At 35.6% G+C, this 17,976-nt stretch overlaps 1 long non-coding RNA gene across 33 annotated transcripts in view; it reads left to right on the top strand.

Moving 5' to 3' along the window:
- The window catches only part of LOC139984279 (uncharacterized), a 44,081-nt gene extending 33,671 nt beyond the window's left edge, over positions 1-10,410 (top strand). For all 33 annotated transcript variants that reach the window (XR_011799030.1, XR_011799026.1, XR_011799010.1 and 30 more), the window contains one exon: positions 8,719-10,410. This is a non-coding gene — a long non-coding RNA (uncharacterized lncRNA). The remainder of the gene's footprint in view (positions 1-8,718) is intronic.
- The last annotated feature ends 7,566 nt before the right edge of the window (positions 10,411-17,976 follow it).

The following is a 17,976-nucleotide window of genomic DNA, read 5'->3' on the forward strand; positions in this document are numbered from 1 at the left end:
GTTGAAACATATTGCGCAGATAGAAATGCTGTCTAATGGTCAAATATGTACGCATTACACCTTGATGATTACTTAACAAGTCATCATGATATCGAGATATTATCTGTTCTACCATAGTCTCAGGTACGACTAACTGAAGAGTCATCTTAGCATCATTAGTCTCATGCAAAAATATCCTGAATAACAAACTATTACATAACAAATAATCCTCTGCTTGAGAACGAACAGTTCTAGCATGCTTAGCATTACTTGGAATAATGTCGTGTGCAAGAAAATCATAAATTGGTTTGTAGTAAGGACAAGTTTGTTGTTGAACTTGCAACTCTTTTACATCAAATGGCAGATCATAGTTTTTGATCAGCTTTCCTTGAATTGCCTTCATGACTTTATTCAATTCCTTTTGTTTTGGAATGTGCCCTGTAACCAAATGATCAATGTTTGTTATGACTGGCTTTGGCTGAGCAAATAATTCTGGTGGTGGTTCTCTGACTACCTCTGGCACTCTATGTCTACTCTGATCCACTAACCTTGGCTCTGAAGGTTGAGAAACACTTGTAAAATTTGGCACAACCAATACATCAGGACTATATGTATGTCTATTTTCACTAGGCATAGTAATAATAGGCCTTTGAATATATGTTTCTCTCTTATCAGTAGAACTAACTGGTGTAGTCGTCTTTTGTGACTCAGATTGTGGTCTCTGTGTAACATGCTCATTAGAATGTGTTGCCTTAGGACTGGATTTCTTTTCAACTCTATTTGTTGATTCTTTGGCTGGGGAATCCTGCTTGGACTCCTTAGTGACTTTGTTCGGAAATAAATCTGGAACTTTGACTCCCATTGACCTTGCCTTTGACCTTGTCATGATTGGATTAAATGTCTCCTTAGGTGGAGTTGAAATATCCTCATAAAAACTGACCTCTTGAGCAACCTGATCTATTTCAGAGTGAAATTCCTGTGGTGCTCTAGACAAATAGTCTGCCAAAACCAATTCTGAGCCTTTCTTATAACCAACCTGAAATGTATATTCTGACAATTTGAACAGAAGTTTACGTAAGCGTGTAGTTGCTGGTTCTTGTTTTGACTTAAACAATTCAACAATGGCTGAGTGATCAACATATGCCTCAAATTCTACATTTTGCAATAAATGTTTGAATGCTGTCACATTAATAAATAGACCCATCATTTCTAATTCAGTGACACTATACCTCTGACATGCTGGTGGTAATATCTTAGAGTAATATGCAATAATATTCTCTTTGCCATTAACTCTTTGTGTCAGGTATGATCCTGTTGCTACTCGTGATGTGTCGCTATATAATACAAAACGACCATATTTCTGTGGCATATGCAATATAGGTGGATTACACAACAACTCTTTAATACTTTGAAATGCACACTGATGTTCCTCTGTCCATTTAAATACCTTTCTCTTACGACTCAAATGATGTAATGGTCTCAATAGTGCTTGAATATTTGGGAAAAATGAAGCCACATAATTAACCGCACCTACAAATCGTTTTACTGACTTAACATTGTGTGGTTTCGGTGTGTTCCTGATCGCTGCACATCTGTCATGTAAAGGTTGGATACAAGCCTCACCTTCTGGGGTTATTGAGAGCAAATGTCCCATATATCGGACTGAATTTTGGAAAATGCTACACTTTTTCGGAGAGATTTTCAATCCATTGTCCATTAAAACCTTCAAAATTGCCTGTAGGTGTTGTTTGTGAGATTGTTTGTCTGCACTGTACACAATAATATCGTCATGATGAGCAATACAGAACTTATTTGAATTTGGGATCGTTGCCAAAATATCATTAATTTGCGACTGAAAGATCGCTGGAGATAAATTCAATCCCTGTGGTAAGCGTTTATAATAATAATGCTTTCCTCCATGAAATGAAGCAATACCTGTATATTGTTGTGCATGAACACTGAGTGGCAGACAGAAGAAAGCAGACTTTAAATCAAGAACACCCAAAATTTTGGCTCCAGAGTACCCTATGGTACGGATAGTCTCATTCAGTAATGGAAATGGGTGATTGAGACGTTTTATTCTACTGTTCAAGTAGCGAAAATCTGTGACAACTCTTTTGTCTTTTGTTCCCTTCTTTGGAATTAGGAAAACCGGTGAGGTATAAGACTGATGTCCTACCGCTAAGATTCCTAATCGCACTAATTTGTCAAGCTCACTGGCGACAATGACTTTGTCCTCATCTGAAAGTCTATAGGGACGTATGTAAAATGGCTCATCATTAGTAAGCGTAATATCAGCCTCATAATTTGGACAGTGAGATAATTCACCATAAAGAGAAAATGCATCTCTATGTGAGTCTAGAAATTCATAAATGCTTTCTGTTTCTGAAGCATTTAGAATACTTTGTTCCAAATTAATGTTTTCCTGTTCGGATTTGGAAACCAGGGGATCATCGGCTGTCAAATGTGGATATCGATGTAAATTATATCGTGTAATTTCATCACGATTCTCTTTAGAGTTAGAATTGGTTTGAAAAAGAGACGGTTTTTCGATGTCTCTCATGACATTTAGAAAATCTAGAGAATCAGTAGGTATGTCTTCTGTGACCGTAATGATATCTGCTAAATCTAAATGAGCCACTGTGCGAGAAGGATTCAGAAAAAATTTCCGATTACCCATGTTCCTTAGTAGAATCTTTGTTCTACCTTTATGCATTTTCACTAGCATTCGTGAAGGACACATACGAGATATTAGAGGAAACGGTTTAATAACCACATCTGCATTTCGTGCATATAGTGGAAGACGTCCCTGTACAGTAATGTATCTCTGCTGACCTGGGTAAATAACAAATCTCTGCACTGGCCTAAGGAAAACTTTGGCTTGTTTAATTCTAAAACAGTTTGTGGTAAAGTCCAAAGATCCATTCAATTCCTTCAGAGTTTGACTACCTAATATTAAGTCAATACCTGTCAGGTTTGCAGCAATTAAAGCAGAAAGCTGAAATTCACGACCTTGAATTTTGACCTGAAATGTTATCGTGCTATACGCATGAATAAACTGACCATTACCCAACTTTAGGTTTACTACATCAACTGAGACTGGTTGTATAGAGGATAAATACTTTGAATTTTGCACTGTAGAAGAAGAAATGATAGAGCGTGTCGCTCCACTATCAAACAACAATGAAATTCCTTTACCATCATGTAAAGTACCTCTTACAAAATTACGTGTGTCCAGTTGAATATCCACATTACGGTCGTTCCCTGTATATCTAGAACTAGGAATATTACTATTCTTCCAAATATTATTTGCTTTACGTTTCGATCTTCCTTTACTTGGTACTTTGTCTGGAGTCACTGTATGATGAGTGCAATCATAAGTGCTCCCTAATGAAAATTCTGTGTTGGTACTTTGTTTACATCAGCCTCCATTTCATGGCTTAGGCGAATTTGGCAGTATTGTGCAAAATGACCTCGATTTTGACAGTAGTAACATGTGATTGAAGGATTAAAATACGGTAACCTTCTCCTGTTATTATTCTGACCTGTCCTAGGACCACGAGAATCACGAGAACTATATCTTTGCCTATCTTTTGGATTGTCTTGAGATTCTGACCTACGTGACTGATCAAACTTGGTTTCTAATTCCTGAATTTTGGTACACAACTCGTGTATCTCAGAAGATGCAGAAATACTAGGAGTCTGAACAGAAGACGCTTTGTCGTGCATTGCCATAAATAGTTCGGAAGAAGCTGGGGGTTGACTTTGGATTTGTAAGTCAAAATAGCATTGTACTTTCATGACCAAATCTGCAATTGTTGCTTGTGGTGATGCAGACATTAACACTGCTGAGCGACATTGCAATGGCAGGGTCGAGATGAATTTATCTCTAATTTGGTCCTCGCCATAGCTTAATTGTGCTGCAGCTTTTGAAATTTTGGCCAAATGTGCTTGAGCTGTATCACCTGGCGTATAGCTTAATGCGTGAAATGCCTGTGATTTAGCGTAGGAAGAAGTGCCTGGACTGAAACGAGCAAGGAATTGCTTGCGCAGATCAGCAATAGTTGAAAATTTTTTGTTTTCAATCCAGAGTCTGGCCTGGCCTTTAAGTGTTCGCTTAAATATGCGACATATTTCATTAAATTCTTCCGCTACAGCCTCAGGGGTGGTTTGGGACGGCAATTTATGCACCTCTAAATAATCTTCAAATCCCAAATAATGAGCTTCGGCTAAATCTGCATCAATTACATCGCCCTGAAATCGTGATGGCAAAAAATCAGTGGGCCTATGTTTCTGCATAACATTAACAGAGGTCGAAGTTTCCTGTTCACTGACGGACATTATGCTGAATACAATTAGGCTAGTTATGAGTACACAACATGAGCCTATACTTAATTGAACACACTATCGACCGTTATTAAATACAAATAACAAATATGCAATACATGGACACGATTAAAATAACTTATCGTTACACTCTGATCTCAAATAGGGGTTGGGATACAAATTGGCATGATTTCACTCACCCTTAAGTTTAACTAAGAACTGGTAGTGGAACTGCAAACGATGATTGAAGTCCCTCGGTTAGTAGTAGTAGTAGCGGCAGGTAGTAGCAGGTAGGTAGTAGCAGGTAGGCCTACATCTCGTAAGAACTTCAGATTCGTTTGCCGTTAGCATCGGGTAGCGTCCAGGCTTAGATCGCGAAAATGTTCAGTTCTGATAATTTGGGCTGTAGTATGACTAACTACGTACTAGTTGCGCGAATGTTCAAACGCGAACTGCATGCTGGGTTGATTAACGTTAGTGTAGATCAGTGGTTCCGGCGTCCGCTGTACAGACTTAGGCTAGTATAGGCTGACTTCCATCGGAGAGTGCGTATGTTAGGCAAGGTCGTGAACATACGTTGTGTTCCTCGTTAGGTCTTCGGGCCAAAAAAAAAATCACCTGTTCGTTATTGATCGTAACGAACGAAAGTGTGAACAGTTCCGTTACCGTTTTGTTCCTGAAGAAAGCAACCGATCTCCACCATGTAATATTGTGACGAGCCCGGCTCCTCCGATAGTAAAACTATATCGGGACTCGCGATAGAAAGGTACTGGGATATCTTGATGCCGTATTTATGCTTCTTCAGGAGATGTCTCGAACGGAAGAAAACAATGACTTCACACAAAAAAACAATTTGACGAGATAGGATTTGATTTGATGATTCGGTATAATTTCTTCTCTGTCGATTCTCTTTACAAATAAAACTAAATTACAATGATTTGACTTGACTTGACTCCGTCAATTAAACAATTAGAAAGAGTGATGAAATGGTGACGAAGCAACGAACTGATCACGGAGCGCTGACGGAGTGATAAATTTTCTGATCAAGTGATAAACTTTCGACCTCCTTTTCCTTTTAAACCTTACTTCCATAAAATCCCTCTGCGCATAATCAGTAGGCAGCCAATAAACTGACCATCCTGTATTAGCTTAATGATATAAAAATAAGTGCGCTGGCACTGATCTGCCCTGATTGGTTGGGAGTTTGGAAGTCCATCCCCTTTCTATGGAAACTTCCATACCACGTGAGAGAACCTTCTCGAATGTTCCACAGACATAATGGAATCTATTTTGGGAAAAGGCCCTGTACCAAGATTCAATAAGATAGTTAAAAAACTTCTCGTGGGAAAACTGAATCCATGACCTAGATAAATACATAAGAGGCCCGTAAGGTGTCTCGATGGAGCTTTTCGGTAACATCAAAGAGATGGTATCACTATTTCATAACAATAACAAGGAGAAAAGCTTTCAGCAGTGCAGGCTTCTTGTCAGTCAGACTACAGTTTACAATGCCAGCAGCTAGATTGTATGAAACTTGTAGCTATGGCATGGTGCTCATACAGCAGATCTTTCTAATAGGGTTTAATTTTTAAGAATTTGTTGCATTTAACCACATCATAATACATTTGTTATGTCACAAAGGTGGACATTTTAATAATAAACAAAACATCGCCTATCCATGTTCTTTGAAAAGATGAAAAGTGTAATGAACGATTTTGCTTTGGCAAAGCAGAAAGCTTTATCATACCAAATCTGCAAAAAAGTTTGGCAATTGATGGTGTGAAAGATTCGTGGAGGGTTTTAAATCGTAACTACTATAATGGGCCACAAACTATACGAAATATCCTGTTAATGGAAGAAGGGTAGTTTTGAAGTCTCTGACCTTAATTATTGCTTTAATGTTACTTTATTTACAACAAAAATCCATTCTACTATCTGAAGGTAAACTTTGCCAGAATTTTCTCTAATAATCTGAAAGTTAAACCCATTCCAAAATTTGAAGAGTAATCAAATGGATAGTTAATGGAAATCTAAGTTACAATGTTTCTAAGTAGGTTATGTTGTAACTGATCAGAAAATTAGGGGAAAAAAAAACATGCAAACAGGAACAGGAGCTGATCAGGCAGGTGTGGTGGGAGAACCATCCCACTTGTTGGGTTGGAAGGGCATCCCACAGAATAGCTAGAACAGCACACTCGGTACATACAGTAGGCTGCTGTTGGTGAGTAACTGATTTCTTTATATTTTCATGAAAGTCAATGGTTATTTCATGCAGCAGAGGTCCGATTGCATAAAAATTTGCAACATCACCAGTTCGCTCTTTCTATTGGTTAAATTTTTGGGCAAATCTTTAATCCCACCTCTCCTCAAATCAAAGTGGGCTTCTATACGTGCACATGCCCACCATGCAGCACACTGGTGAATGTGGTTTACATTACTGAAAATCCTTATTAGTTTTTGTAATAAATCATTTGTAATCATTGCCCAGCTCAGATGAACGATAATAGCTTTACTTAATACATACATGATATGTAATTAATAACCATTAAGTCAAGGACAACGCCCCTCCTCCTCCCCCTCTCCCCTCCCCATTCACACACTATGCACTGCTATCTGACTTTAAATATGGTTCAATCAAGAACGAAAAAGCTTTGAGTTCAAGATTGGAAAACTGTCTGTCAGTTCAATCGACATGAAAACTACCTTTTGCTGTATGGTCCAGTCTTTGCATGTGTTGCATACTCTTTGTTACTTAATTCCCATAACAAAGACCTTCCGTAGCCTGCATTTCAGGGATATTTTTTTTTAACTTACACCATCAGTATTTCACTGTTAAATATTCCAACCTCTAACACCACTTAGTTATTTATTGCCACACAAGCTTGTGATCAAGTCTCCCTTCATTTCATGTAAGAATTATCTGAGAGTTATTAGTTTCCATTGCTTCCCCTCAGTGAACCCTATGATCCCATTATGTATCATCACAAGGACATTGCATCATTTTTGTCATCACTTCTGAAATCTATACCAAATTGTACTGACCTGTTTATCTTAAATCTTATTTAAATTTTAGCCTAGCCATTGACAAAACAGCTTAATTTCTTGTGAGGTAAAGTGTCTCGCCATCCCCATACATAGACCACTATAAAAATATTAATTTCAGGGTTAATAACTGTATTGGTCAAACTGCCACACAGCTTGCATTGGGCTGATCATTATGACACATTCGTTGCACTTTGAGATGAGGACTTGTAGCAATATAGTCCTAACCATTGCAGTAGGTGGGGTCTTAGTTTGTAATAGGGTCATAGTTTTGCAGTTGATAGGGTCTTAGCTTTGCAGGGGTTACATCTCTATGTTCTGACATCTCTATGTTGCAACATCTCTATGTTCCGACAATTTTTTTTGACCAAAAGTCTTGACCAACATGTTTTCGGACCAAGTTTTTTCGGACCAAAATGTTTTTGGACCAAAATATTTTTGTGATCCAACATTTTTTTTTACTCTAAAATTTTTCATGACCAAATTTTTTTTCGGACAAGCACTTTTTGGGTCATAACAAACTTTGGGCCCTTTTTTTTTGTGAAAAAACAATTGGTGGGTCCTAACAAGTCACGTCAGAAAAAATGTTGGTCCAAAAAACATTGAGTCCCCCCAAAAAATTGAGTCCCAAAAACTTAAGTCCCCCCCAAAAAATTGAGTCCGAAAAATTGGGTACGCAGAAATGTTGTTAAAAAAAAATTAGTCCAAAAAAATTATCGGAATGTATTCCTCGGAACATAGAGACTTCGGAACATAGAGACGTCGGAAAATAGGGATGTCACCTTTTTTGCAGGTCTTAGGTCTTTGTTTGTAGACACCCCAATGTTCAATGTTAACCATTACAGTGTCCCTCTTTTTGCTTGTTGCAAGCACATGCTGGCCACTATAGCTACTATGGCCACTATAGTGTCCCAGTAAATAGTCTTACCAGACAAACAGTAAGATCTGCATAACACACATGCTGGCCACTATAGCTACTATGGCCACTATAGTGTCCCAGTAAATAGTCTTACCAGACAAAAGGTAAGATCTGCTTTTGATAGGAGTATATCACTTAATACTGACTTGGCTTAAATTCCTTACTTTTAAGTACCTGCACATGACTTAATATCAAACAATATGCTCCATATCTGGATTATTTCTTTACTGAAATGTGAAGACGCAATGACAATTGGGGTTCAAACCAATAGCCTTCTCTCCCAATGATAATTTTTATTTCTATTTTGATAAAAACTGTTCTGAACTGCTAATTCATTCATCATAAAACTTGATTGCTGTTTCAGGAGCATTAATTTAGGTAATAACTATATCTACTATACCAAACTTGTTGTGTAAATACATTGCTTTTGTTTCTTTTGATCCTCCATCTAGGTGCAGGACACAATGAACTGAACAGCAATAAAGACCTTCCAACTGAATACATTGAGCTGGTCATCTGTTGCTTGGAGCTCAATAATGGAAGCAGCTCCCTGGTGGAAGCCATTCCCAAAAAGATGGAAATTTATTTTGCTCCATGGAAGCTGTTTGACTGGTTAAAAGAAGCATGAGGCATTGTAGGCATGTGTAGCTGAAAATCATCCATATGACTTAGCCACCAAATATGGGCAAAAATAACTACTTGGAACAGTTACAATGTCATTTATTTGAGCTGGATGAGAGTGGCTATGGACGGCCATTACCACAAAAACAGGAACAAAAAGTAAATTCATTACATTACATTACACATTACAGAAATTTTCTCCATAGAAAAGAAAATTTCTTCATAAAAAGAATTACTTGGATATCAAAAATAAATTTACTCCATCAAATATAAATTTACTAAATCACATCAAAACTTACTTTACTCTTCAAAATTACTCTCCAAAATTACTCTTCGAAATTTTCTTCATCAAGGATAAATTTACTCTTGGAAACTAAGTTCACCTCACACATATTAGATCTACCCCGTCCAATATAAACTCATAGCTCATCCCGTCCTAACCAAAAAAAATCCCCCAATTCATTAATTGGGAATCAGGACAATGTATCTGTTGGAAAAGATATTTGACCCATTATTGTACAAACTGATGCAGATGATATTGGAAGAGACTCTTCATGTTGGAAGAGTGGAGATGGAGATGGTGGCATATCGATAACCTATTGTAGGTCTCTCAGGACTGAATAAATTAATGAATTAAAGGTGAAGGGATTGGGGAAAACTGGTGCAAATGAAGTTGTTTTGTGCCAAAATTTAAAATTGATATTTTTTATATAGACATATGTCTCTCATTGTGGTGCAAATATTTCAATTGGACCATAACCTTTATCCCCTGTCATTTTTGCATATATATATGTCATTCATATTAATGAGTGATTAATGTCCGATGATAACATATTGAAAGATCGTCATATGACATAGTTATATTTTTGCCTAATGTATATGGTCCTTTTCCTACAGCATGTATTATGTGGTGCAAAGGAACTTTTGAACAAATTATATGTCAGTAGGATTATGCATATTATTAAACTAGTGGGCAGAGCTTAGTCAACATCATACATTTGAATGAATGCAAAGCTGAAAGTTTGATTGCTATAACTGTGTTAGTAAGACTAGTAAATATTGGGTATTGAGGTGAGCAGGGAGGGGCTTTGGGGACAGGCAGGGGATTAAATTGAGTGCAGGTTTTCACTATATATTTTGCTGTAGATGACAACACCATTGGTGTAGTCTTGCCCATTCTTTGTTGTTGTTCATATCAGTTTATATTTTGAGATGTAGTACTTTATTTTATTAAATGTTTTAATGTTCAATATCAGTTTATATTTGAGATGTAGTGCTTTTTTTATTAAATGTTTTAATGTTCATATCAGTTTATATTTTGAGATGTAGTGCTTTTTTCCATTAAATGTTTTGATGTTCATATCAGTTTAGATTTTGATATTTTGAAATGGTAGTCCTTTTTTATTCAATGTTAATTAAAACAAGACCAATGTCCTGTGTTCATGTGTAACACTGTACTTCTTTCATTCTATTTAACCTTTGTAAACTATTTGGAAGAGATAAACCAACTTAAAGCAACCTGATGATATTTGTTGTGTATGATCTTTTTCTTGGTTTTTCTTTTGCTTTGCTCAAGAAGAATTTGAAGGCACAAACATGGTTTATGTGTCGTAAACCTTCGATACAACTCCTTTTATATTAACATCTTTGCTAAGCAATTCGCTTCGAATATATATTATCGTGAGTATACGAGAGCATTGTGTGGACAGTCCACAAATCTTATACACGTGATCTTGAATTATTAAATAAGCCTAACCAAAACTATTTGAAGGTGTCAGAAATTTATCATGCGAGGGAGGAAGTCAAAATGGCGCTGCTTTCGACACGAAAAAAAAATTCCATGTAAAATGTCTTTTATAAAGGTTCTGTAAATTTCACATTGTTCTCTGCTTCCTGCTCTACGCTGTCAGAGAGTTACAACATAACTTATTCCTATATTTAAAAAGGTAGCAAACATAACACGTGACAATGTCGAAGAGGATAATTATTCAACCACCATGACAGCAGTATCGCTAACGAGTAACGACCAACACAAACGACATTGCACAGCCGCATATAAGTATATATAGTACTGCAAATGTTCAATCTTGAAATTTATGATGTACAATTTTTATATTTTTTGACAGTCTTTGATCAATAATAAGCTTGCAAAATGACAGAAATGGAATGCATGCAATGTTTTCCTAAATGTTGATGATAAATACAGTGATCATTGTTTGTATATTTTTTCGTTACACCTTTTTTAGTATTTATTGGTTCAAAATGTGCCTGAAAGTTTGCAACCAACCAAATATGCATGTGCATTAACGTGTTCGTGGCATTGGCCCCTTAAAGCACGCTATCGTTAGGGAAGTTTCGTAAAGATTTCAAAAAATTACTAATTCCTGGAGGTCTGGACTCTCCAAATTGTTTTCAGACATTCTAAGTAAAGCATACCTTTAACCTTCTTTTTTTTTCTTGCCCCATCTAAACATAAAGGCCTATATAAATAAACAAACAATTAACAATACTTCGAATTTCGAGTAGATATAAAAGATGTCTTGAAATTCAAATGATGTTGTCAACATGAAAATCGATGTTTACTTGGTGTTTTTTCTAAAAGCTTATGTTTGTAACTTCATATAGTTATATAACAGGCACACTCAATCTTCATTGTTCGCATCGAAAATAAAGAATGAAGTAACACTTTCTGGGGGAGGGGATTGATACCTTTTCAGTATATTTACTGCTTAAATTTGGGCAAAACCTTTTCCAACCACCTACAACCCCCCCCCCCCCCCCCCCCCCGCTTCAAATGTTCTCTCTTACGATTCCCATTGTCCATTTCCTTTTTCAAAGATTAGTCAGAGATAGATTTAAACAGTCCGTTTTTTGCACTGCCGATTTCTTTGAATAAGCCGTCAAGTGATATTCGTAGAAAGTATACTAATGGCCCAGGCTATATCATGCACGTATAGCGATGAATCGCACGTTAAAAGTCGACAAATACCCATCGCAATATAATGTAGGATACAGAAAAGTATACTGCTTACTATAAATACCATTTCCAGATAACCAAACACGTAATTGAAAATATTACACATTTATCAACTACTATAATTCACAACAAGAAGAATCTGGGAGGGACGCCCACCCATAAAATCTCGATATTCTACAGGAAGACTTAAACCGGTCAAATATGGGACTGTTAGTATCCTTTATTAACCGAACTGGTAGATCTGTTTAATTCATGTATCATTGAGCATAAATAGATTCAAATTAAAAATAGATAACCCCCCCCCCCAAAAAAAAAAAATCTTGGTCAAACTGACGATACTTGGAAAATTTGAGTGCGACAGTCTGAATTTCCGACTGTCGCACTCTCATTTTTCCGACTGTCGCACTCTCATTTTCACATATTCTTGTAATTTGTGAGTGAACTAAAATTTTCGGTCAAAATTGACCTTCAATCAGTCATTTTTACCACGTTTTCCTTGTCACATTGAGAAATTCTGTCACGCGATCTTAAACTCCACCATACAAAACTTCGTATGATTTTGAATACTCCCAGTTCGCTAGCTTCAAGTAAGTTCAAGATATACATTGTCTCTATGTATACAAAAAACGCTGAATGCTAATCTACGGAAGCTTAAAAGTACCATCAACATAACAAAAACTTTGGCCCATAATTTGACATTTTTCAGTAACAAGATAAAATGTTATCAAAAATCAGAAAATGTTGGATTGCTCAGTTGCTTTAACTGATCAATTGAACAATTTTCTGAAAAATGTTTAATTGATAACTTATCATTATCTTGTCAGTTTGACATTTTTCTGCAAAATTTCCGATCGTTCACTTCATTCCATCTGAGCAATTGAAACATTTTCTGCAAAATGTTCAATGTGTTTAATTGCCAACTTATCGTAACTCGTCAACTCAACATTTTTCTGCAAAATTTTTAATTGTTCACTTCATTCCGAATGATCAGTTGGAATGAAGTGAACAATTAAAACATTTCATATGAGTAATAAATATCCCCCACCCACCGCCCCCCCCCCCCCCAAAGAAAAAATATTAAGCGTGCCAATAAAAGCTCTGTATTTTTGGTAACTCACTTTGCCGTCGAATATAATTTGTTGAAAATAAAAAGGTTTTCCCCTTTCTTACATTAACATAGCTTTTGTAGTCAGTAGTCTATAAAGCCTTCAAACAGATAACTTTACTTAGTTGCTTACCTGCTTTGCTTAACCAGAGTGTTTATAGAAGTTTGTGAATTGAGGGCCAGTGGTATTCAATATGTGAATGTTGGCGAGTAGAGCAGGGGGGGGGTGGGAGAACAAACAACAGCCGGAATTTTATGGCTCCAAAACCTATCCAGTTGGAATTTCAGCCACTACCCCCCCCCCCCCAATGATCAGGCCTTAGCTACGTCCCTGATTTCATGGAATCATCACTCCGTCAAACATGGGTCTGTTTATATCGTTTATTTTCCGAAGTTGTAGATCGGTCTATATCATGTGTCATTGAGCGTAGAAAAACTCAAATTCAATATAGATATATAAATGTTTCACTTAATCATCACTCCGTTAACAAGGGTCAGCGTCTGTTTATATCCTTTATTTTCCGAAGTTGTAGATCTGTGTATTGAATGCATTGAAAGTAATCACATCGTATTAACGCCTTTTTGTTGTTGTAACACAGTAAATTCAATTGGAATATATACTCGTAAGTGTATGAGCGGATTCTGTGGACCGTCCACATAATCTTATACACATTTCATTGTATTATTTATTGATGATAAACCAAAATTAGGGTTGAAAATTGATGAACTCTATTAATTCAAAATAACTGTGTTCTAAGGAAGGACCCCGCACCAAATATATGCAGATTCAGGAAGGAATCAACCCGTCAAATATAGGTCTGTTTTATATCCTTTAATTACTGATTACTTATTCGTAGATCTGTTTAAATCATGTATCATTGAGCATATAAAGATTAATTTTAAAAACAGATAACTTTATCAAATATATATTTTTTGGCATGTCATACGGTTTACCTTTAGGTTAATATATTCTTAACAAAACTTTATTTAGGAACATTGGGAAGAAAAAATGTAAGCAAGCATCAACAATCCTCGTTACATGGGTTAGGATTATTATAGGAAACCCGAAAGAATAACCCTAATTTTTAACCCTTAATATTAGTATGATAATACTGTTGACCGTTCACATAATAATTGTCTTAAAAGCAGCTTGTTAAGAAAGATCACAACCTAAATATTTTCTTTTGGTCTATAGAATGTATTTGGATAGTAGTATTAACGTTTTTTATTTAGTAACACACGTAATCTCAATTGGAATATATAATCGTAAGTATATGAGCGTATTATGTGGACCGTCTACATAGTCTGAGACACATGATATTGTATAACATATTGATTCTTAAGCAAAGCTCCTCTTGAATATATTCAGAAATGATCAGCTAATCTAATTAACACTGACAGCCTTCTGAACAAGGGCCAAATCCTCAAATCTCGAAATATTTCAGTTAATCATCACTCCGTCAAACAAGGGTCTGTTTGTATCCTTTATTTTCCGAAGTTGTAGGTCTGTCTATATCATGTGTCATTGAGCATAGAAAAATTGAAATTAAAAATAGATAGCCATATCATATTAAATGAAAGTCGGCTTACCTACATTGTAATGAAACTTGATCTCAACTTTAATTGGGAACATTGGAAATGAACCACTCCTGTCAACTGACCTCAGTGACCACCGGTGCACGGGTTATGGTTGGCATTGGTGCCCCCCCCCCCGCACCCTTACCCCCCGACTTAAAAAGAAAAGTGAAAATAAAACTTACTATTACCCTTATCCTGTAAGATAATACTCATAACCATTCAAATATTAATTGTTTAAAACGAAGCTGTTAAGAAAATAGTGTGTATTAGGATAGTAGTGTAACGTGAATGGTTTTTATACTCATCCGTAGTAAGCTGTGCATTGAGCTACATAGCCAGCCATGTCATGAATATTTATAGTCAAGTGGTATGTAATTTAGGAGGGTTAAATGCTTATTGATGTGTTTTATAGTCTAATTAAGAGAGTTATGGGTTAAGTAAATCGGTATAATCAGTGAGTTAAATGTCTACAACATATCTGCATATGTTTAGGGGGATAATGTTGTTGTTGTTAATGAAATAGTTAAAGAGATTTTACGTCACATGTTGTATTGTTTTATTGCTCATTATATATATACCAGAGTGTCCCCACTTACAAGATTGTGAAAATTAATTTACATTGTAAACTCGCATTCACATAATTTAAATTCTTGTACGCAGAGATTTTTTTTATTTTCTTGTAATTGTAATATGGCCTGGTCTCTATTTACTACGATTAACTGATACACAAGCTAACCACGACATTTCCATAAAGGAACTTTTGACAGTATTCTCTGCTGTGCTAATGGGCCCCCGGAATGCAACAGTAGTATTGACGTTTTTGTTTAATAACCCACGTCATCTCAATTGAAATATATAATCGTAATTGTATAATCGGTTTATGTGGATCGTCCACATTATATTATACGTATGATGTTGTATTGTTTATTGATTCTAAACCAAAACCGTATAATTGAAAATATTAAAAATTAATCAAGTGCATTAATTCACAATAACGGTCTTCTGAATAAGGGCTACACACCCTCATATCTTGATGTGTTTCAGGTATAGGAATCAACCCGTCAAATATGGGTCTGTTTCATATCCTGTATTTACAGAACTCGTAGATCTGTTTAAATCATGTGTATTGAATGTATTTAATATATTCATATAGAAGTATAAACGTCTTTTTTCTGTAACACACGTAATCTCAATTGGAATATATAATCGTAAGTGTACGAGCGGATTATGTGGACCGTCCACATAATCTTATACACATTTCATTATATTTTTTTATTGACTATAAACCAAAATTAGGGTTTTAAATTTATCAACTATATTAATTCAAAATAACTGTGTTCTAAGGAAGGACCCCGCACCAAATATCGACAGATTCAGTAAGGAATCAACCCGTCAAATATGGGTCTGTTTTATATCCTGTATTTACCGAACTCGTAGATCTGTTTAAATCATGTGTATTGAACGTATTTGATATATTCATATAGAAGTATTTACATTTTTTTTTTCTGTAACACACGTAATCTCAATTGGAATATATAATCGTAAGTGTACGAGCGGATTATGTGGACCGTCCACACAATCTTATACACATTTCATTGTATTGTTTATTGATTATAAACCAAAATTAGGGTTGAAAATTGATCAACTCTATTAATTCAAAATAACTATGTTCTTAGGAAAGACCCCGCACCAAATATCTACAGATTCAGGAAGGAATCAACCCGTCAAATATGGGTCTGTTTTATTTCCTTTAATTACTGAACTCATAGATCTGTTGAAATCACGTATCATTGAGCATATAAAGATTTATATTAAAAACAGATAACTTTATCAAATAAACATATATTTTTGCATGTCATACGGTTTACCTTTAGGCTAATATAGTCTTAACAGAACTTTATTTGGGAACATTGGGAAGAAAAAAGTGTAAGCAAGCATCAACAATCCTCGTTACATGGGTTAGGATTATTATAAGAAACCCGAAAGAATAACCCTAATCTTTAACCCTTAATATTAGTATGATAATACTGTTGACCGTTCACATAATAATTGTCTTAAAAGCAGCTTGATAAGAAAGATCACAACCTAAATATTTTCTTTTGGTCTATAGAATGTATTTGGATAGTAGTATTAACGTTTTTTTTTTAGTAACACACGTAATCTCAATTGGAATATATAATCGTAAGTATATGAGCGTATTATGTGGACCGTCCACATAATCTGAGACACATGATATTGTATAACATATTGATTCTTAAGCAAAGCTCCTCTTGAATATATTCAGAAATGATCAGCTAATCTAATTAACACTGACAGCCTTCTGAACAAGGGCCAAACCCTCAAATCTCGAAATATTTCAGTTAATCATCACTCCGTCAAACAAGGGTCTGTTTGTATCCTTTATTTTCCGAAGTTGTAGGTCTGTCTATATCATGTGTCATTGAGCATAGAAAAATTGAAATTAAAAATAGATAGCCATATCATATTAAATGAAAGTCGGCTTACCTACATTGTAATGAAACTTGATCTCAACTTTAATTGGGAACATTGGAAATGAACCACTCCTGTCAACTGACCTCAGTGACCACCGGTGCACGGATTATGATTGGCATTGGTGCCCCCCCCCCCGCACCCTTACCCCCCGACTTAAAAAGAAAAGTGAAAATAAAACTTACTATTACCCTTATCCTGTAAGATAATACTCATAACCATTCAAATATTAATTGTTTAAAACGAAGCTGTTAAGAAAATAGTGTGTATTAGGATAGTAGTGTAACGTGAATGGTTTTTATACTCATCCGTAGTAAGCTGTGCATTGAGCTACATAGCCAGCCATGTCATGAATATTTATAGTCAAGTGGTATGTAATTTAGGAGGGTTAAATGCTGATTGATGTGTTTTATAGTCTAATTAAGAGAGTTATGGGTTAAGTAAATCGGTATTATCAGTGAGTTAAATGTCTACAACATATCTGCATATGTTTAGGGGGATAATGTTGTTGTTGTTAATGAAATAGTTAAAGAGATTTTACGTCACATGTTGTATTGTTTTATTGCTTATTATATATATACCACAGTGTCACCACCTACTAGATTTTGAAAATTAATCTACATTGTTAACTCTCATTCACATAATTTAAATTCTTGTACGCAGAGATTTTTTTTATTTTCTTGTAATTGTAATATGGCCTGGTCTCTATTTACTACGATTAACTGATACACAAGCTAACCACGACATTTCCATAAAGGAACTTTTGACAGTATTCTCTGCTGTGCTAATGGGCCCCCGGAATGCAACAGTAGTATTGACGTTTTTGTTTAATAACCCACGTCATCTCAATTGAAATATATAATCGTAATTGTATAATCGGTTTATGTGGATCGTCCACATTATATTATACGTATGATGTTGTATTGTTTATTGATTCTA

Source organism: Apostichopus japonicus, chromosome 17 (assembly GCF_037975245.1).
Source record: "Apostichopus japonicus isolate 1M-3 chromosome 17, ASM3797524v1, whole genome shotgun sequence".
Classification (NCBI taxonomy): Eukaryota; Metazoa; Echinodermata; class Holothuroidea; order Aspidochirotida; family Stichopodidae; genus Apostichopus; species Apostichopus japonicus.